Source organism: Cajanus cajan, chromosome 4 (assembly GCF_000230855.2).
Source record: "Cajanus cajan strain Asha chromosome 4, NIPB_CcT2T_4, whole genome shotgun sequence".
Taxonomy (NCBI): Eukaryota; Viridiplantae; Streptophyta; class Magnoliopsida; order Fabales; family Fabaceae; genus Cajanus; species Cajanus cajan.
This window is the reverse complement of record NC_138520.1, coordinates 51,615,871-51,638,557: the sequence shown is the minus strand read 5'-3', so window position 1 is coordinate 51,638,557 and position 22,687 is coordinate 51,615,871. Positions and strand designations below refer to the sequence as shown.

At 41.5% G+C, this 22,687-nt stretch overlaps 1 protein-coding gene across 20 annotated transcripts in view; it reads left to right on the top strand.

Moving 5' to 3' along the window:
- Window positions 1–22,687, top strand: part of LOC109794412 (uncharacterized) — a 56,663-nt gene that overhangs the window by 21,201 nt on the left and 12,775 nt on the right. Inside the window, exons 1-4 of one of the 20 annotated variants that reach the window (XR_014433104.1) lie at window positions 5,500–5,778; window positions 5,880–6,206; window positions 6,405–6,487; window positions 21,382–21,422. The exons of 14 other annotated variants lie outside the window; for them this stretch is intronic. The gene's annotated coding sequence lies outside the window, so the exon portion shown is untranslated. Of the gene's footprint in view, window positions 1–5,499; window positions 5,779–5,879; window positions 6,207–6,404; window positions 6,488–21,381; window positions 21,423–22,687 lie in introns of those variants that run through there. 5 more of the 20 variants (XR_014433102.1, XR_014433105.1, XR_014433103.1 and 2 more) reach the window with 5 other exon arrangements.

Here is a 22,687-nt window from a genome sequence, read left to right as displayed (position 1 = left end):
CCAACTAGCCAATATATATCATCCAATGAAACATACACACACACCCCCACACTTATTCAAGAATTTATTCCCAAAACAATTCCAAAGCTCCAAAACTCCCTAAGGTTAAGGTAATCATGGTTTTTCACTTAAGGCTTGTAATGAGGTTCGAACAAAGAAGGGGAAATAGGCTCAGCAGGGGTTATCAGAGGAGTTAATTCAAGGTAGGCTTATTTGGCTAGAGGCTTATCAGAATAAAAATGCCTTAATCCTTTCCAAACATGCATGTGGACCAAGAAATATCAAACAGAGTCAAGCCAAGGATATTGTGCAAGCAATCAAGAGGCAAAACACACAAGAAAGAGCAGAGAAAGGGTCAAACCTCACATAGGGTAAATCTGTCACATTCAATTCAACCTCTCAAACCTCATAATCAAATTGCCAAGCAGAGAAAGACAGGGATTTCAATCCATAGAATATCAAGTAACTCATATCCAAGAGTGAAGCAAGTGCCCACAAACTATCAAAACCCAGAAATCAAAGAGAAACATGCAAAACTGTACATGACACCTAAACATAGAACCTAAACCAAAATTGACAAATAAACCCTAAAAGCATCTAAACAAGACAGTGTAAACAAGACACCCCCCCACACTTAAATCACACATTGTCCCAATGTGGCTCACATCATAAGATCAAAGCAATTAAAATAATCAACAGAATGGGACATGTGCAAAGAGGGGGAAAAGAGAACTCCCTAAGTCATGGAGATGGTGGAAAGGAAGTGAGGTCGAGCAGAGACATCTCCTCTACAACTGCATTCAACAAGGAATGATTGCTGAGGAAAGGTTTCAGACGGTGCCCGTTAACTTTGAAGCTCTTGTTTGTGGATTCACTTTTGATCTCAACTGTACCATAAGGAAAAACATTAGTAACAACAAAAGGTCCAATCCACTTAGAACGCAACTTACCACCCATGAGACCAAGCCTTGAATTATACAGTAAAACTTTCTGCCCAACCGTGAAGTCCTTTCTAGCTATCAAACTATCATGGAACTTCTTGGTTTTCTCCTTGTAGAACTTAGAGTTCTCATAGGCTTCCAGGCGGATCTCATCCAGCTCACTCAGTTGCAACTTTCTTTCCTCACCAGCCTGATCAATGGAGAAGTTGCAAGTCTTCACAGCCCAGTAGGCCCGATGCTCAATCTCAACAGGTAAATGACATGCCTTGCCAAAGACAACCCGATAAGGAGACATCCCTATAGGTGCTTTGTAGGCAGTCCTATGTGCCCAAAGAGCATCATCCAACCTGTTACTCCAATCTTTTCTGTTGGGCTGTACAATCTTCTCTAAGATTCTCTTGATCTCCCTATTTGAAATCTCAGCTTGCCCATTAGTTTGGGGGTGGTAAGGTGTGGAAATTCTGTGCACTACCCCATACTTCTTGAGCAAAGCCTGCATAGATCTGTTGCAAAAATGGGTTCCTTGATCACTAACAATGGCTCTGGGTACTCCAAACCTGCAAAATAGGTGAGATCTAAAAAAATCCACTACAACCCGAGCATCATTAGTTCTGGTGGGTTTGGCTTCCACCCATTTTGAAACATAATCAACAGCTAAAAGAATGTAGGAAAATCCAAAAGAAACAGGAAAGGGACCCATGAAATCAATACCCCAGACATCAAACACCTCACAGAATAGCATGGGCTGCTGAGGCATCTGCTGTCTCCATGTAAGGGATCCTCCTGCTCGCTAACACTGCTCACAAGTGCTACAAATCTTCCACGCATCTCTAAAGATCGTGGGCCAGTAGAAACCACAGTCAAGCACCTTGCGAGCTGTCCTCTGAATGCCTAGATGGCCACCTGGTGGGGAAGAATGACAAAACTGCAGGACCGAATCAATCTCATTATCTGGTATGCATCTCCTAATCACCTGGTCACTGCAAAACTTCCACAAATAGGGGTCATCCCAAATATAATGCTTAGCATCACTCTTAATTTTATCAATTTGAGCTCGTGATGCTAAGGGAGGAAAAACAGAAGCAACTAAAAAATTAACAATGTTTGCAAACCAAGGGGTAGAAGAAGCAGAAACAGAAGAAATAATAAACAAATTTTCATCAAGAAAATTATCCTGGATGGGCAAGATGTCAGCACTATCCTCAGGTCTTTTAATTCTGCTGAGATGGTCTGCCACCAAATTTTGAGCTCCACTCCTGTCCCGGATATCCAAGTCAAACTCCTGGAGCCAAAGCATCCACTTGATCAATCTAGGCTTTGACTCAGCCTTTTTCAGCAGGTACTTCAGAGTTGCATGGTCAGTATAGATAATAACACGAGAACCAAGCAAATAAGATCTAAATTTATCAAGAGCAAAAACAATGGCAAGAAGCTCTTTCTCTGTGGTAGTGTAGTTTGCTTGGGCAGCATCCAAAGCCTTGGAAGCATAATATATCACTCGAGGCAACCTGTCAACTCTCTGTGCTAGGACAGCTCCCAATGCATAATTGGATGCATCACACATCAGCTCAAATGGGACTGTCCAATCAGGTGCCTGAATGATTGGAGTGGTGTTCAGTGCTTCCTTGAGGCAGTCAAATGCCTGTTTACACCTGTCATCAAAAACAAAATCAACCTCCTTCTGCAGTAGATTGGATAGTGGAAGGGCCTTCTTGCTGAAGTCTTTAATGAAGCGCCTGTAGAAACCTGCATGGCCAAGAAAAGATCGCACCTCTCGCACGCAAGAGGGGTAAGGCAATTGTGAAATAACAGATATCTTTGCAGGATCTACCTCAATGCCCCTACTAGAGATGATATGCCCTAAAATTATACCCTGCTCAACCATGAAATGACATTTCTCAAAATTAAGAACAAGGTTAGTCTCAATGCATCTATTCAAAACTTTATCCAGACTATCCAAACATGTATCAAAAGAGGATCCATACACAGTGAAATCATCCATAAACACCTCTATGCAATTTTCAAGAAAATCAGAAAAGATACTAAGCATGCACCGCTGGAAGGTACCAGGGGTATTGCATAGGCCAAAGGGCATCCTCCTATAGGCAAAAGTGCCAAAGGGGCAGGTGAATGTGGTTTTCTCTTGATCCTCAGGAGCAATGTGGATTTGAAAGTAACCAGAAAAACCATCAAGAAAACAGTAGTGAGATTTACCTGCCAGACGCTCAAGCATCTGATCAATGAAGGGCAGAGGAAAGTGATCCTTCCTAGTTGCTTGATTCAGCCTCCGGTAGTCGATGCAGACCCTCCAACTGTTTTGCACTCTAGTGGGAATGAGCTCATCCCTCTCATTTTTCACAACAGTGAGACCTGTCTTCTTGGGGACAACCTGGACCGGACTCACCCACTGACTATCTGATATAGGATAAATGATCCCAGCTTGAAGAAGCTTGGTCACCTCCTTCTTCACTACATCCAAAATGACAGGGTTGAGTCACCTCTGGGGTTGTCTGACTGGTTTAGCTCCATCCTCTAAGAGTATCCTATGCATGCAAGTGGATGGGCTGATACCAGGGATGTCCGCCAGGGTCCAACCGATGGCTTTCTTATGCTTTTTCAGAACGTGCAACAGTTTCTCCTCTTGAACAGCATCAAGGGAGGTGGAAATGATAACTGGAAACTTCTCATCATCCTCCAAGTAGGCATACTTGAGGTTTTCTGGTAGAGGCTTTAATTCTGGAATGGGTGCTGGCTGAACAGTGGAAGGAACTAAGGGTTCCACAGCATGTACCTCAACCTGCAAGTCAGACTCACATGTACTTCCTGAAACATGGTTAGTGCATTCTGACTCTAAAGAAATAATATCCAGAGGTACAGCACCCAAAACATCATGTGCACAATCAGTTACAAAATCACAATTATTCTTGGGACAGGAATCAAAATCTGATACAGAAACAGATTCAAAATCAAAAACAGAATCAGAATCAGTGCATGCAAGAGAAGTATATAGATCAGACAGAAAACAATGTTTCTTATCATGTAGAGAATGAAAATTAGAAGAATACTCATCAACAATATCATCAAGTATCTCAGCACGAAAAACAGAATGGTTTTCAGATGGATGTTTCATGGCATCAAGAATGTTAAAATGGACAATACTATCACCAAATTCCATGGATAATGTACCAGCATACACATCAATCTTAGTTCGGGCTGTTTTCAAAAATGGTCTGCCTAAAATGATTGGGGCAGATCCATGGGAGAATCCCTCCTCCATATCAAGCACATAAAAATCGGCAGGGAAAATCAGTTCACCAACCCGAACTAAAACATCCTCAATCAAACCTGTAGGGTGGGCAACACTTCTATTTGCCAACTGTATCACCACACCCGTAGGTTGCATAGGACCAAGAGACAAAGATTTAAAAATGGACAGAGGCATGACATTTATAGAAGCACCCAGATCAAGCATGGCATTTTCAAATTTGCTATTCCCAATAATACAAGGTATGTAGAAAGTACCTGGGTCCTTACATTTTTCAGGAATGTGAGGAACAGATTTACCTATCAAAGCAGACACATTTCTGCCCATGCTGATTCTCTCATTTCCCTTCATCTTCCTTTTATGAGTGCACAGCTCCTTGAGGAATTTTGCATATCTCGGGATTTGCTTTATGGCATCAAGCAAAGGTATGTTCACCTCTACTTTCCTGAAGGTCTCCAAGATTTCCTTATCCACCTCTTCCATTTTTTTGCTTGGAATCACCTTAGGAGGAAATGGAAGAGGGATAGGAGGCTGCAAATCCGAACTGGTGCTGGAAGAAGGTCCACCTGCATGAAAATTTTTGACACCAACTGGTTGATCATTTTGCTCAGATGCAGATGTTGGAACTGGAATTGGTACAGGTGCAGATGGCGGTGGAGGTACTACAGTGGGCATGTCAATCTGTTTCCCGGACCTCAATGTGATGGCACTCACATTTCTTGGATTTTGCACAGTCTGTGAAGGCAACTTATCTGAATTTTGTGACTGTGCCTGATTAAGTTGAGTAGCCATCTGTCCCATCTGATTGGTCAAGCTCTGAATGGAAGCTCTGGTCTCTTGCTGGAATTGCATATTTTGAATTGTCATCTGCCTCACTAACTCCTCCAATGAAGGTTCGGAAGTAGAAGGTTGAGGAGCTGATGGTGTAGGAGCTTCATTCTGCTGCCTGTGATATTGTTGCTGTTGCTGCTGCTGAACTGGTGGAGGCACATAAGGTCTGCTTGGACCAGCAGAACTCTGAAATGGTGGTGAAGGTTGTTGCTGCTGCTGCGAAGACCATCTAAGATTAGGATGATTCCTCCATCCTGGATTATATCTGTTGCTGGACAAATCACAATTTTGTTGTTGTTGCTACTGCTGTTGCATTGGTCTGTTATTGTAGATATTTGCAGCATAGGCTTGAGGAGCATTAACATCAGAAGACTGCTGCAATGATGGACACGAATCTGTATGATGATCATTTGATGTGCAAAGGCCGCAAACTCTTGCCACAGATGCTGACTTTTGATTCGCAGCAAGTTGAGTCACCAGGCTGACCAAGGCATCAAGTTTACTCTCCAGCTTTTTATCTGTATCAATGGCCACATCATGAACTCCTCTAACAACAATTGCATTGTCGTTTCTGGTACTGAATTGTTGAGAGTTGGAGGCCATCTTTTCTATTAAGTTCCTGGCTTCAGCTGGGGTCATGTCACCAAGTGCTCCACCACTTGCTGCATCTATCATACTCCGCTCCATGTTATTCAGCCCCTCATAGAAATATTGCAGCAACAACTGCTCTGAAATCTGGTGGTGAGGACAGCTTGCACATAATTTCTTGAATCTTTCCCAGTACTCATACAAGGTTTCTCCACTGAGTTGTCTGATCCCTGATATATCCTTCCTAATTGCAGTGGTCCGTGAGGCAGGGAAGAATTTCTCCAGAAACATTCTTTTGAGATCATCCCAGCTAGTGATGGACCTGGGAGCCAAATAATACAGCCAGTCCTTAGCAACTCCCTCCAATGAATGTGGAAATGCCTTCAGGTAGATGTGATCCTCTTGAACATCAGGAGGCTTCATGGTAGAACATACAATATGAAACTCCTTTAGATGTTTGTGTGGATCCTCACCTGCATGACCATGAAACTTGGGCGACAAATGAATTAGTCCAGTTTTAAGCACGAAAGGAACATCTTCTTCAGGATATTGGATGCACAAACTCTCATAAGTGAAATCAGGTGCAGCCATCTCCCTAAGAGTCCTCTCACGAGGTCCATTATGTTCACCCATGTTTTGTTGTTGACTTGAATGAAGTTCAGATGCAACACTTATACTATCACTAACACTATCACTATCACTATCACTATCACTATCACTATCTAAAGATGGAATGATATGCTCTCTAATTAATCTATGGAATGTCCTATCAATCTCAGGATCAAATGGATACAAAAATCCAGGGTTGCTCCTAGTCATGCACTACATGCAACACATGCATCAGGACACGTGAACAGTAGGGGTAAACTGGGAATTTCCATGAAAGCTCAGAAAATATCAAAACTAATGCACCAACATCATCCTAAAATCATAAGACACTACCACAAAAAAGATGAGATCAAAATTCCAAACCTAACTATTTTTTAAAAATTATAAAAGTTTGGAAAAATAGTGAAATAAAACTTCAAAAATACAAAAGAAATAGTAAATGAAGTTTTTTTGAAGATCTGGCTGGGGCCACATGGCGTAGTGTGTGGGTTGGATAGATCTTTTTTTTCTACACAAAATGAAAAAAAAGTTTGCCTAATTCCGATAACCAGAGCAAAAGTTATGGCCGTTTGAAGTTTTGCTGAAAAAGTTTTTTTTAAAAATTTGTATCTCCAAATTTTGACCAAACTATGTGCCCTAGCTATTTTTTACACAAAATATAGGTTGAAAGAAGTTACCACAAAAAAAATCAGACAAAAATAACAAGTCTAGCTATGGAAACCAAAAATTACAATTAATTGGAAAATTCTGGCACTATTCAGCACTATTCACAGCCACTTGATGCACCAGCTTTTGAGCCAATTTTCACACCCTTTCCCACCAAATTGGAACCCGAACAGAGTAGTAGTAGGGAGAGAAAACAGAGTATGCACAACCGGAACAGAGCATGCACCAAAATTCGGATCAAAAACAGAGCAAACAAGCTACAAAACGGACCAGAATTCAAGCCACAAAACGCACCAGATTTGGCACCAGACTAGACCAGATTTTTCACCACATGAGCCAGAAATCAAACCAAAAACCGGACCAGAATTCTAACCAACATGCACCAGAATTTGAACCAAAATGCACCAGAAACCAAACCAGATTTCGAACCAAAAATTGAACCAAATATCAGACTAAGTTACTGTTCCATTGATTTACTGTTGAATTGGTTCTCTAATTGCATGACCTTAGGGACTAATAACACACAAAATTACACAACATAACATGCAATATGACACGAAAATGCAAGCATCAAACTAACTCACAAAACTGATATGAAACTGATATGGGACTGACACACTCTAACACACCACCAAGAACACCAAGAACACCAAGAACAAACAGAACACAACAGAAACTTAAAACTACTAACAAAAACACAAAACACACAACAAACACAAAACCTTTGACAAGAACCGATGGTCCCCGGCAACGGCGCCAAATTTGATCGAGGCCGTACCCGGTCAAATAAAAAACAATTAATGTAGTACTAGGAAGTGACTCCTAGGTCGTCTCCCAAGGACCAATTGTCTCAGTCAAAGGTTCAAACACACAGTGGGGGGGGTTGGTTCAGATTATCGAGTTAAACAAAACGAGCAGAAGTATGGATTACTTGCAGTAATTAAAATAGGTCAGACCCCTGAACATAATGCACCTCTGATTTCCTTGGTTCATAACAAATAATCTGTCCAAACATAATCCTGTTCAGTCCATGATTAATCAACTAAGCGAAGACTAACATGAGACCTCACTACACGAATTAAGCAAACGTGAACCTTGCAAGACCTCCTTCCCCAGGATTAAGCAACCTGAGATACTGAACGTGAACAACCCAGAGTCATTAAGCATGGCTCAGATGTTGAACGCCTTAGAACAGAGATCCCACAAGGGAGGATCAAGCGGAGCAGAAATGCAACGCACAGAGAACCTCTTTCAGAGGATTGCATTCTGTCCAAGGGCCCAAACCCTGGGGTTTAGCCCTCCATTAAAATAGCAACAGAAACGAAAATAGAAGAAAACATGAAAGTGGCAACAGCAATGCAAGCAAAACGTAACAGAGAAGAGGAAGAAGAAAACGAAAATGGAAGCAGGAACAGAATACAAAACGTGAATAACAATAGCAAAACATGAATGTTCAGATACAAGAGGAAGATCAACCAGAAAACGTGAACAACAAAGAGCCACCAGCAGAAAACGAAAAAAAACAAAGTTCGAAGAGAGACAGCAACGTGGTCACATCAAGTCTGCCTGTGGGTAGCTGCTCCTTTCCCTAGAAAAACCCTAATAGAGTGTAAAAATGGGCCCCCACTGGTCTGACCCGAAAATACAATAAAAATAAATGAAAAAGAAAATAAAATGCTGATATGGCATAAGTGATGCAATGGTGACATGGCATGTGATGTGGCAGATGACGTGGCAGCTCTTCTTGAAGTCCAAAAATTTATTCCAAGCCCAAATAATTATTAAATTGCCCTGAAAATAAAAATTGGGATAATAAGATCCAGAAAATTCAATTTAGTTAAAATATGAATTACCGGTCCAATTAAAGCCCAAATAGAAAACAGTGCAGAATATAAACAATTAAGAACAAATCAGAGATTAAGATAAGCACAGAAAGGTAAGAAAATAAGGGAAAATAATGACTCATCAATCATTATTGTACTTACACTCGCATTCTTCTGCACCAAAAACCTTAACTCTCCAACTTTAACTTCTGAAACCTCAAATGCACCAAATACTCAAGCCCCTTACAACAATAAAAGAAATATTTGGATAGGGTTGGATGAACTACATTCACGAAGATGCAATGCGACTGATTCCATGTTACTTATGCCTACTTTTGGGCATCAACAAGACACAAGGCATATGCTTTCATAGGAGTGATGGACCAAACCATCGTGAGAATCAATCCTCTCATCATAGCAACTATCTCTGGCTACATAGAGGAAAAAGTGTCTTACTCTAGTGATTCGAAGGCAACCATCTTGGCAGGAAGTATTGATGTGATGTTGTACTCCACCCCTCACCCTACAAAAAAGACATAGCTAAAAAAGTATCTTTGTGCAACCAAGTTGAAGCCACTATGTAGGCTATTTTGCAATCTGATGTTCGACATATTCATCACTAGGTCTAGTTTTAGGGATCATGTCTCTAATGTAGACAGATTCTACCTTTACCATTTGTGCTTAAGTGTTGTCGCCACCGGCCCGAAACGGGCTTTCGGCATTCGCGAAGGATGGTTGGACTCTTTTATTTGTTTAAAAATATGAATTGCTAGAATGACTTATTCTCAAACTGAGACCTCGTCAAACGAGCAATTTTATTAAAAGGCTCACCAATCCATGTTAATCCTAAGCGGGACCCTCCATGGATTAGCGGTTTTCATAAAAAGGAAGGGTTCATGGAGTCGCCACCAATGTTTTACTCAAAACATTGGAAAAAGAAGATTAAGGCAATCGATTCAAAAATCGACTTCGGCCATTACAACCAGAGTCGGGTAAGGGAGTCGGTTACGCGTGGGGAAGGTGTTAGCACCCCACAGCGCCCCTTTCGGGTTCCCTATGACAGATTATTTAAAAATAATAGTGCGAAATTACTAAATTACCCCTATTTATTCTAAGCAATTATAAATTAACTATCTACATGATGACAGTTTAAATATGTACACACAGAAAGCGGTAAGAGAAGGGACTTTAAAGAGATAAACCTTTGAAGCGTGCTTTCTTATATATCTTGACAGAAATTGGGAAGCGTTTTGGCGTTCCCTCCCTCTACAAGACCGCTCGCTCCCTCCTATAAAATTTTAACTATGGAAATCCGGAGGATTTCCCTTCGACTAAGTTCGAATCTCCAAGCTAAATGCTCGGAATTCCAGAACTTCGTCGGATCGACTCCCAGAGAGATTTCTAGGGCAGAACACTGCTCAAAAACCCCAGAATACTTAAGGAGGGAGTCAAAACTGTGTGCAAAAGTGTGGAATGACGTCCCATTGACGTCATATTTATAGGGAAGAGGCTCAATACGGTTTATGAGGGTCAATACGGTCCGTATTGAAGTTTTGAACTACAATACGGCCGTATTGAATTCAATACGACCGTATTGAAGTTCAAAAACCTCAATACGGCCGTATTGAAGTTCAGTGCAGCCGTATTGAGTTCAAAAACCTCAATACGGCCGTATTGAAGTTCAGTGCAGCCGCATTGAGTTCAATGCAGCCGTATTGAAGTTCAGAAACTTCAATACGGCCGTATTGAACTTCTGGGAGGCCGTATTGGGCTTCATTCCCTCCACTTTCTTATTTTTTTGCTACTCTAAGACCTCTAAACCTACAGATTGTCATCCTAGGGTCTTCCAGGGTCTTCCAGGAGTCCTTCCGGGTGACTTTCCTTTGATCTTCGAGAGTCTTCGAGTCTTATTTCCGACCCGGACAATTTTAGGGGTCTACAGCTGCCCCCCCTTTACTTAGTCAAACGACCTTTTAGTGTACCGGTTGATAAGTAAAGGAGTTGACCCAATTGTCCGGGGAATAAGGCCATCCTTCCGACTTGTAGTGTCTTCCGGTGGAAAATTGCTGAGTAGCCTCTCCAGGTTGTTGCATACCTCGGCGCTTCTGACAACCTCGGTAGCTAAGTTTACCCTCTCCAGGGTCAACTTCACTCGACGCCCGAGCTGGAAGTTGAACACCAACGTGCCTCTGACGACGCTGATGGTTGAGTACTGTCTCTCCAGACCTTGAGTACCGTCTCTCCAGACTTTGAGTACTGTCTCTCCAGACCTTGAGTACTGTCTCTCCAGACCTTGAGTACCGTCTCTCCAGACCCAACTTCACTCGACGCCCGAGCTGGAAGTTGTGAGTACCGCCTCTCCAGGCTTAGCTTCGCTTGCCGCCCAAGCTGGAAGCTGTGAGTACCGCCTCTCCAGGCTCTGCTTCGGTGCTTCTGACATCCTAGGCAGTTGAGTTTGCCCTCTCCAGGGTTAGCTTCGCTTGCGGCCCAAGCTGGAAGCTGTGAGTACCGCCTCTCCAGGCTCAACTTCACTCGACGCCCGAGCTGGAAGTTGTGAGTACCGCCTCTCCAGGCTTTGCTTCGCTCGCCGCCCGAGCTGGAAGCTGCATACCTCCGTGCTTCTTAACACTTTGGTAGCGTGAGTACCGCCTCTCCAGGCTTGTGCATACCTCGGTGCTCTGGACATCTGGGTAGCGTGAGTTTGCCCTCTCCAGGGTCTGCGGTTTGCCCTCCCCAGGGTCTGCGTACCTCCGTGCTTCTGATCACTTTGGTAGCGTGAGTTTGCCCTCTCCAGGGTCTGCGGTTTGCCCTCCCCAGGGTCTGCGTACCTCCGTGCTTCTGATCACTTTGGTAGCGTGAGTTTGCCCTCTCCAGGGTCTGCGGTTTGTCCTCCCCAGGGTCTGCGTACCTCCGTGCTTCTGATCACTTTGGTAGCGTGAGTTTGCCCTCTCCAGGGTCTGCGGTTTGCCCTCCCCAGGGTCTGCGTACCTCCGTGCTTCTGATCACTTTGGTAGCGTGAGTTTGCCCTCTCCAGGGTCTGCGGTTTGCCCTCTCCAGGGTCTGCGTACCTCCGTGCTTCTGATCACTTTGGTAGCGTGAGTTTGCCCTCTTCAGGGTCTGCGGTTTGCCCTCCCCAGGGTCTGCGTACCTCCGTGCTTCTGATCACTTTGGTAGCGTGAGTTTGCCCTCTCCAGGGTCTGCCTCCGTGTTCTTGACGACATTGGCAATGTGAGTTTGCCCTCTCCAGGGATCTGAGATGGTTTTTTGTCTCCACAGTCCACTATGCTGCTTCGACGTTTTTTCTGATTTTGTGCCACTGGGGGCTGGATAACGCAGGGATCCGTCTAGGGGATGTGCAATCATTCATAGGTTCTTGTGCCCCAACTTGCATTTGCATAGTTGGTACCCATGGGGAATTTCTGACTCCTTGGGGTGTAGACACAGATGCTCTTGTTGAATTGAGCGATGCCTTATGTTTGGCTGACGTCCTTTGACGTTGGTGGAGTATCCCGATTATCCTTATTCGGGTGTCTCTCTTTGATTTTCTGATTTTGTAGCCTCTATGTAGGCTATTATCCACTGGGGGTTCTGGATGTTGATTTTGATTTTGTCTCCACAGTCCACGATGCTGCTTTGACGATTGTTTTTGATTTTTGTGCCACTGAGGGCTGGATAACGCAGGGATCCGTCTAGGGGATGTGCAGTTACTCATAGGTTCTTGTGTCCCAACTTTCCTTTGCATAGTTGGTGCCCATTGAGGAATTTCTGACTCCTTGGGGTGTAGACACAGATGCTCTTCTTGAATTGAGCGATGCCTTATGTTTGGCTGACGTCTTTTGACGTTGGTGGAGTATCCCGGTTATCCTTATTCGGGCAACTCTTTTTGTTTTTCTGGTTTTGTTGCCTCTGTGTAGGCTATTATCCGCTGGGGATTTTGTCATTGATTTTGTCTCCACAGTCCACGATGCTGCTTCGACGGTTTGATTTTGATTTTGGTGCCGCTGAGGGCTGGATAACGCAGGGATCCGTCTAGGGGATGTGCAGTTACTCATAGGTTCTTGTGTCCCAACTTTCCTTTGCATAGTTGGTGCCCATTGAGGAATTTTTGTTTCCCTGGGGTGTAGACACGAAGATGCTCTTTCTAAGATGAGCGGTGCCTTATGATTGGCTGACGTCCTTTCGACGATGGTGGAGTATCCCGATTATCCTTATTCGGGTGTCTTTTTTGATTTTTTTGATTTTTGTAGCCTCTGTGTAGGCTGTTATCCGCTGGGGGATTTTGTCGTTGATTTTGATTAGCCTCTTTTGTTAGGCATATCATCTTGATGTTCGATGTTTGGCCAAGAGCCGGATTCCACTTGGGGAATGATTATTGATCTTTTGATTTTTTTCCTTTTTGTAGGAATGCCTCTTGAGTAGGCGACTGGGGATTTGGGGATCTTATGTATCCCAGAGTATTATTTAGAAAGCCTCTTCAGGCTTAGCTTCACTCTTCGTTTGAGTTGGAAAGCTATCTTCCACTGAGGAAGTCTAAGTCCTTTGACTTGGATATTTTGTTTGGATCATGCTTCCGTTGGGGAATTTTGCTGATCTCGCTTTGATAGCTTTCACTGGGGAATTTGGCCCGTGAGTGGAAGCTGAGATATCTCTGGGGAGTATTATTTTGGCGAGCCTCTCCAGGCTCAATTATTCTGAGAGAGTATTATTTCGGTGAGCCTCTCCAGGCTCAGTTATTCTGTGGGAGTATTGTTTCGGCAAGCCTCTCCAGGCTCAATTATTCTGCATGAGTGTTGTTTTTTGTTCAGCCCGAGAATGCGAGCTGAGACGTCTTTTGGAGAGTATTATTTCGGCAAGCCTCTCCAGGCTTAATTATTTTGTGGGAGTATTTTTTCAGCAAGCCTCTCCAGGCTCAATTATTCTGTGGGAGTATTATTTCGGCAAGCCTCTCCAGGCTCAATTATTCTGAGAGAGTATTATTTCAGCAAGCCTCTCCAGGCTCAGTTATTATGAAGGAGTATTATTTCGGCAAGCCTCTCCAGGCTCAATTATTCTGATGAGGGAGTATTATTTCGGCGAGCCTCTCCAAGCTCAATTATTCTGTATGATGAATTGGTTTTTTGTTCAGCCCGAGAATGCGAGCTGAGACGTCTTTTGGAGAGTATTATTTTGGCAAGCCTCTCCAGGCTCAGTTATTCTGTATAATTTGTTGGATTTTCTGTATTTTGCCTTTTTGTTGATTTTGGCTTTTTCTGTGTTTTTGCCTTTTTTGTTGATTTTGGCTTTTTCTGTGTTTTTGCCTTTTTTGTTGATTTCGGCTTTTTCTGTATTTTTTGTTGATTTTGGCTTTTTCTGTATTTTTGCCTTTTTTGTTGGTTTTGGCTTTTTCTGTACAGAAATGTCTCTGAGGAGTATTATTTTGGCAAGCCTCTTCAGGCTCAGTTATTCTGAGAGAGTATTATTTCGGCGAGCCTCTCCAGGCTCAATTATTCTGAGAGTATTATTTCGGCGAGCCTCTCCAGGCTCAGTTATTCTGCGAGAGTATTATTTCAGCAAGCCTCTCCAGGCTCAGTTATTCTGAGAGAGTATTATTTCGGCAAGCCTCTCCAGGCTCAGTTATTCTGAGAGTATTATTTCGGCAAGCCTCTCCAGGCTCAGTTATTCTGTACGTTTTATTGATTTTCTGAATTTCTGCATTTTGTTTGCTGCTGTCATACACAAGCAATTTTTCTATTTTTTCTATTTTATGCGACTGCCTCATGATGAGGTCTTTGAATATGCAATTAATGTGCGTGATGCACAAAATGCAAGTTTAATTATTTAATTTTTTTTTAGAAAAAATGAATGGCTCCCCCTATCCTCTTCTTCTTGGAGGAATTTTGTCATTGACGTGAGGGAGGATTTCTGTTATTGCCAATACGGCCGTTATTCATTTCAGTATGCCCGTATTGAATTGAAAATTTGTTCATAACCCTAATTTTGGTACGGGCGTACTGAACATGATACGGGCGTATTGTTTTTCTGAAGTTTATATTTTTGTTTTTTTCAATAAACAGAGAATAAGTGATCTTCCATTACACCTATCATCTGTATGCATGTATGCAGTATGATGCACCTAATTCTATTTGATTCATTTTTCAAAAGAATTAACCGATGCGTTTCTCTGTTTGGATTTTTGTCATTCCTCTAGACGGGCTGTGTGCTGCCGATTTCTGTAACCGAGGAATGATGCATGTTATATTGAGATTTGGTGTCATCAACCAAATGATTTTCCTTTCCTTTAGAAGATGTGTCAACCCTCCTATTGACTACTATATCTCCATGTTTCCACTAGATTATTCAAAAATCGTTTGGGACAAGAGAGAAAAGAAAGGAAAGGTATATTCTTTTTTGAAAGTTTGTGTTTTAGAGGGGATTTATATATATATATATATATATATATATATATATATATATATATTTTTTTTTTTTTTTTTTTGAAAAATTGATTTTGTAAGAATGGCTTGGCCAATGGTAGGCTTAAGTGTTTAGGCTTGTTTGATTAAACACTTATGAAGTTAAGCACGTCTTGGTTATTAACGTTTGTGATTTGACAACTTGGATAGCTTTTCTTGAGCCCCTTTGTTGAATTCAGTTGGTGGTACCATCATGGATTTATTCTGTTTTTCGATTGCCCTAACTTTTGCCTAAAACACCCATTTGTGGAGTTTTAGCGGGCTTTTGTTTTTGTTCATTATTTTGCAACCCTAATTTTTGCCTAGGTCACCCTTTCGTGGGATTCCTAGCGGGTCTTTTGCTCTTATTTTTGCGCAGCCCCCTTTTTGGGTTTCCTGCCGAGCTTTTTGTTTTTTAGGATTTTTGTCCTGAATGGATTTCTTTTTATCCATGACGGTACTTATTGAGGCCAAGGAGAGGTGCTCCAAGTTGTCACACACTTCCACATAAAAAAGATGCGGGTTTATTTTTATTAAGACGATTTTAACCTCATTTATGTTTATTCAAACAGGGTTAAATAACGCGGTCTAGAATTTTATTGCAAGCAAGAAAAGAAGCAATAAGAAATAATGAAGAATGATTTTATTATAATCATAGTGGAAACATGTGCCCTATCGAGGCTCGGGGGTCGGGCTGTCCCCGAGGAGTAATCTCTAATAGTCATCAGGTCTATACATCCCTATCGGAAGGAGAAAAACACTTGACGACGACGACCGGCCTTAACGCTTGTGAACTGGCCTTCCTAAAGATCTGGCTTAAAGAACGTCGAGAAGGATCTTGGTTTCTCTTCGTCCTTTGATCTTTATAAGGGTTGTATCCTAACCCTTGTTTCCCCGGATTATCCTTGATAATGGGTAGCTCCGGGATTCCTTGGGAGTCCTTGCCTAATCCTTGTCCTGGCAAGTATCCGTTCTTGGTGAGCATGGAGGCTACCTTCTTCATTTCTCGGGGAAACGTTTCGACATTGGCGATTTCCAATGCTTGGAAGGCGGTTTCTAAAGCTTCCTCCGCTGCATCCACGTAAGGTATGGTGGATGGTTTGCTGATGAGTATGTCATCTTCAGCTTGTACAGTCACCAGTTTGTCACCCACTATGAACTTGACTTTCTGGTGGAGCGTAGAGGGTACAGCTTTCGCATCATGAATCCAAGGTCGGCCAAGGAGACAGCTGTATGCAGGAGTAATATCCATTACTTGGAATTCGACATTAAAGATAGTGGGCCCAATTTGGATTGGAAGACTGATTTCTCCCACCACTTCTCTTTTAGAGCCGTCGAAAGCTCGAACGATCATGTTGCTCGGGCGCATTTGGACTCCCTTGATTGCCACTTGCTCGAGCGTTCTTTTTGGCATCACATTCAAGGAAGATCCATTATCTACCAAGACTTTTGCGATGTGATACTCCTTGCACTTTACAGAGATGTGCAAGGGCTTGTTGTGATTTGGTCCCTCGGCGGGGATCTCTTCATCGGTGAAAGTGAGGTGATCATTAGCCGTGATGTGACTAACAATCCCCTCAAACTTGTCTTGGGAGATAGTGTGCGACACATATGCCTCGTTCAAGACTTTCGACAGAGCTTGCCGATGCGGTTCGGAACTTAGGATCAACGACAACAGCGTAATCTTTGCTGGCGTCCTATGAAGTTGATTCACGATGGAGTACTCGCTCTGTCGGATAAACTTTAACAGCTCGTCTGTCTCCTCCTCGGATTCTTTTTCCTCGGTTTTCTTTTCTTTTTTTTTCTTTATTCTTGGGGGCTTTATCATGAAGATCTTCGGGAGTGTAGATCCTGCCACTCCTAGTCATGCCCCCAAGTCCAGCGATGTTAGAGATATCGCTGTCGGCAGAAAAATGGATGTCGTATATCCACGGCACAGCCTTATTCGATTCGTAGGGAAAAGGCCTTGGAGTAGTGATCCTTAACGGTGCCGGACCTTCCCCTTTATTCGTCTTAATTACCAACAACGGAGTTGACGTGTGTTCGCTTGGCGCGGTTGTTGGCTTACACTTGATAACGAACGGCGTGCGATCCATTCTTTGAACATACGCATCGATTAATTCTTTCTTTTTATTAATGTTTATTAACGATTTACTAGGAGGGATGTATGAAATGTAAACCTAGATCCCTCCATGATCTTTGATAAGAATGCATGATATGAGATGATGACGATGAATATGCATGCATTGTGTTTATTCAACTAAGCATTATCATGTTTTTAGGATATCCCTAAGATGATGCATGATATTGCTTGGTTTGGATAAATAACCCTTTTTTCCTTTTTTTGGGTATTTTTTTTTTGTATTTTTTTGGGTGAAAAGGGAAACTACCTATATGAATGTGATGAAGGTAGATGTTAACACCATGCAATGGAAGATTCTTATTCCTATTTATTCTTATTTTAAAAGGAATGTTGTATGTTTAAAAGGTGCAATGTATGCTCAAACAATTTCACATAATCAATGCACAAACAATTCACTCATCCACGAACAGTCACGAGCGAATCACGAGGTAGGGGTATCCTGCAGAAAAGTGCATATTCAAGGTGGATCTAACTGTTCTCACCGGTCTGAGGCCCCCAAGGTGCCCCCATTATAGGGACCCAATTCCTCTCGTCGTAAGCCGATGGAAAGCTCCAACGCACTGTCGGACTCGAGTTCATGGTTATCACCTTGAGTGATGCTTTCCGACAACGGTCTACGGGCACCTATAGACCCATTCGACAACCGGCCGTACTAACATCCACTCCCTATGGCTTACCACTCATGCCCCCGGGTATAGAGGGAACTGTTGTGTGCAAAGGTTTGTGTGCAATTTATATTTCAAACAATTGCGAGAATTTAAACATACAACAGTTATTAAAGCCAAATAGATAAACATGTTATCATACAAGCAAGGGGTAATAAAGTAATTTTAACTATTATTTGTTAAAAATAATCTGTCACTCAATGGGACTGACTCTCGAAGCTTCCCCAGTGGAGTCGCCATCTGTCGCCACCGGCCCGAAACGGGCTTTCGGCATTCGCGAAGGATGGTTGGACTCTTTTGTTTGTTTAAAAATATGAATTGCTAGAATGACTTATTCTCAAACTGAGACCTCGTCAAACGAGCAATTTTATTAAAAGGCTCACCAATCCATGTTAATCCTAAGCGGGACCCTCCATGGATTAGCGGTTTTCATAAAAAGGAAGGGTTCATGGAGTCGCCACCAATGTTTTACTCAAAACATTGGAAAAAGAAGATTAAGGCAATCGATTCAAAAATTGACTTCGGCCATTACAACCAGAGTCGGGTAAGGGAGTCGGTTACGCGTGGGGAAGGTGTTAGCACCCCACAGCGCCCCTTTCGGGTTCCCTATGACAGATTATTTAAAAATAATAGTGCGAAATTACTAAATTACCCCTATTTATTCTAAGCAATTATAAATTAACTATCTACATGATGACAGTTTAAATATGTACACACAGAAAGCGGTAAAAGAAGGGACTTTAAAGAGATAAACCTTTGAAGCGTGCTTTCTTATATATCTTGACAGAAATTGGGAAGCGTTTTGGCGTTCCCTCCCTCTACAAGACCGCTCGCTCCCTCCTATAAAATTTTAACTATGGAAATCCGGAGGATTTCCCTTCGACTAAGTTCGAATCTCCAAGCTAAATGCTCGGAATTCCAGAACTTCGTCGGATCGACTCCCAGAGAGATTTCTAGGGCAGAACACTGCTCAAAAACCCCAGAATACTTAAGGAGGGAGTCAAAACTGTGTGCAAAAGTGTGGAATGACGTCCCATTGACGTCATATTTATAGGGAAGAGGCTCAATACGGTTTATGAGGGTCAATACGGTCCGTATTGAAGTTTTGAACTACAATACGGCCGTATTGAATTCAATACGGCCGTATTGAAGTTCAAAAACCTCAATACGGCCGTATTGAAGTTCAGTGCAGCCGTATTGAGTTCAAAAACCTCAATACGGCCGTATTGAAGTTCAGTGCAGCCGCATTGAGTTCAATGCAGCCGTATTGAAGTTCAGAAACTTCAATACGGCCGTATTGAACTTCTGGGAGGCCGTATTGGGCTTCATTCCCTCCACTTTCTTATTTTTTTGCTACTCTAAGACCTCTAAACCTACAGATTGTCATCCTAGGGTCTTCCAGGGTCTTCCAGGAGTCCTTCCGGGTGACTTTCCTTTGATCTTCGAGAGTCTTCGAGTCTTATTTCCGACCCGGACAATTTTAGGGGTCTACAAGTGTGAAGATAAACTTGCCTAATAGTTTAGAACCACTAGAAGTTTTGTCTCAAATAGCGAGGCTAGGAACACGACAAGCGAGCACCCATTCCCAATGGGATGTTCTTTACAAAGATCATCTAGGAGGTCGACGTGGACACCATTGGCTTGGTAATAGGGAAGGAGGGTGGTGCAGTTACTACAACCACCTTGAAATGAATGGGAATTGTCCATTTGTTTTCTCAGGTCAAGAAGACCACTATAGAAGTGAAGACGGAGCCCTTAGAGGAACCTTCATTCTAAAAAGGCCACAACCAACCACTACACCACCAGAAGCCACTTTCAACCACAACTTCTCACCCCAACCACCAACTTTCCCTCTAACCCAAATACAAGCCTCTTCTCCACCACCAAAAATAAAAATAAAAGCCCTTATACCCAAACATCTCCACATCTATGTCCATGAATCTTCATATGAATCGAATGATAAACCAATATCTTTCCATCTCTCTCGCCCAACACCCAAACTTAAGTCACCACCACCACAACCTCAACCATCCACTACAACTATTATTCCCCCACAATCCAAGAAACAACATTTGGTTTGAGGTCTCACTAATCCTCAAACCACGAAGGAGGAGCAAAGGTTCTATAAGCATGCCAAGACTCTATCTCAACTAGAGGTAGAAGATCAAAGAGGAAAAGATGAAAAGTTGGCAATTGAAAAAGTCAAAAGTGTTTGAAGAAGCATTACATCTGTCTACCAAAGATATGACCACTACATTAGCTTCATCTAAATAGGTTGGATGTACATTCTAGTCTTTATCTACACAACCATAATCTGATATAGACGAGGGTCTATGACCATTTCAAACTAATGAGTCTGTTGTTTTGACGAAGCTCTCTAAAGCTACTTTTACTCCAAAAATCCAACCAGACACCCCCATACTGGTCCAAGTTGCAGCACCAGCCACCCCTGCTACCTCTCTTATTGATTTTCCAACAAAGTTTGTTAAACATGTTATGCCTATGTTCCCTACATTGGTGGAACCGTCTATCCATGCCAATGACATTACACATCTGTCTACTAAGGTCATAATTGAGGCAATACCTTTACGGGTAGATACATCGTTAGTGGAGTCCATCTCACAAGAACCAGAAGATTTCCTTTCATATGTGCCATTAACTAATGTTTTTGAGTCTAAAAGTGTATATTCAAATGAGGAGAGAGAATTGCAACAAATACAGGAGGAGCATACAATTAAAGGCGATTGGGTACCTCCAATCTTTGATGCCACCAAGAGGTCTTCATACTTCAACGAGAAGGAGTACATTATCATGCAATATTATGAAGCCATTAGAATTTTCATTCGGCCAAGAACCACCTTGCAGACTGTATTGAGGCCCATTGATCTTAATTACCCACCATGTCTGGATGCAAAAATAACTCAATTTATCCAACAATAGTGCCATGAAGTCCCGAGTTTCATCCATTTGCGAGTTTCTTTGGAGCTAATTTGTGAGGAAACCCCTTATCATCTACCCTAAAAGCTTGGTGAGGTATATAGGTCATTGATGATTCATCCCTTTACAAAGTTCTTCATCATAGACACTTGTCACAAGACTGTTCTCTACTCTGTCTACAATGGTAAGGAGAAACTGAAGCCATACTTGGATGATGTGCACTATCTAGGATATGCCAAGTGCCATCAGTCTAGTGCCTCCTAGAGACAAGATTGAACATCTATCCTACACTATTAAATGTGAAGCATTTTGACCTACCTAATCCCCTCCAGGACCATGCCTTCCATCTCCAACGCTCACTTCATTCTTCGCAAAATTTATCATTATTTATCTCTTTTTGCTTTTACATTTCATATTTTTTACCTAGTAACATTGTTTTTTCTATAGAAAAATTGTTCATTTGCCTTCTTTTGATCAACCAGGTCCATTTGCTCCATCCTAGACTTTCCCCCTTGCAACTAAAGTTAAGCATAACAATCTCCTAGTTGTTCTCTTGAAAGCTCTATGATATGCTTACCAAAGGCAAGCCTATTTTGAAAGGAAAATCCACAAGTTTCTTAGAGATCTGAACATCATGTTGAGCTCTAATAAGGAGGAAAATTAATCTTAAGGGAAGTAGCACTTATGTGAAACATGCTCAATCTTTTTGCTAGTGCCAAAAAGAGGAGTAGAAATTGAGTATTTTAACATTTTTGTTTTGTTTTGTTTTGTTTTGCTTTGTTCATGATCTGTTTTTACTTTATTGTTGTTGTTTTTTTTTTTTATCTAATATAACTCATAACAATATGCTCTTATATAATGCCTTTTAGATCATGCATGTTTTTAGGGGGAGTCCCTTATGCATTTTATCTTATACTTCTATATGCTCTAGTACGAATGTCATGTATAAGTAGATGCTTTGAAAAATAGGCTCTGATATGAATGATAGATAACATGTGCTTTGCACATATGCTCTAATAAATACATTAGGCTTTGATATGCATGATAGATAAAATATTCTTTGATTGATATCTGAGGCTTTGATGTGCAACATATATTCTGTTATGCAAATGATCTGATATGTTCACTTTGATAGGATCTGAAATGAATGAGTATGCTAATAAACAATATTTGCTCAGATATAAATTATGTTATGATATGATTAATTAGATCAAAAGAATATGCCGATATATATGTCTTAAATGAATGTATGCATAAAATCCAATTGCTCATTTGATCTTATACATAACATTTGAGAGATGCATTATTATACTACTTTGATGATATTCTTAATGCTTTCACGACTTAAAGAAAATTATAATTTGGATAAAAATGATTTTCTTGAATTAGTATCTTTTCATTGAAATAATAACATATATATTTTGTCTTAATAAAAAAAACATTTTCTAAGTTAACAAAAACCTTAGTTTCAAAAACATGTTTGAAACCTTAAAAAATGGGGAGATTGTCAAGTCAAAAGATGATCTTGGATGCCTCAAGCTTTCAAGTTTTAATGTTAACAAACAAAACATTTTTCTAAGAGAAAATGTTTTGCAAAATACAAATCAAACAAAGTATAAGACGCAAAATGTTAGACAAAAGATGTGTCATCAGATGAAGCATACAGTTTGACTTCATATAAAGTCTTAAATGCATATCATTTATAATGACTAACAACTACTTGTTATATGTCTAATTGCTTCATTAGCAAATCAAACTAAGAAATATTTTTTGAACTCACAAATTTGT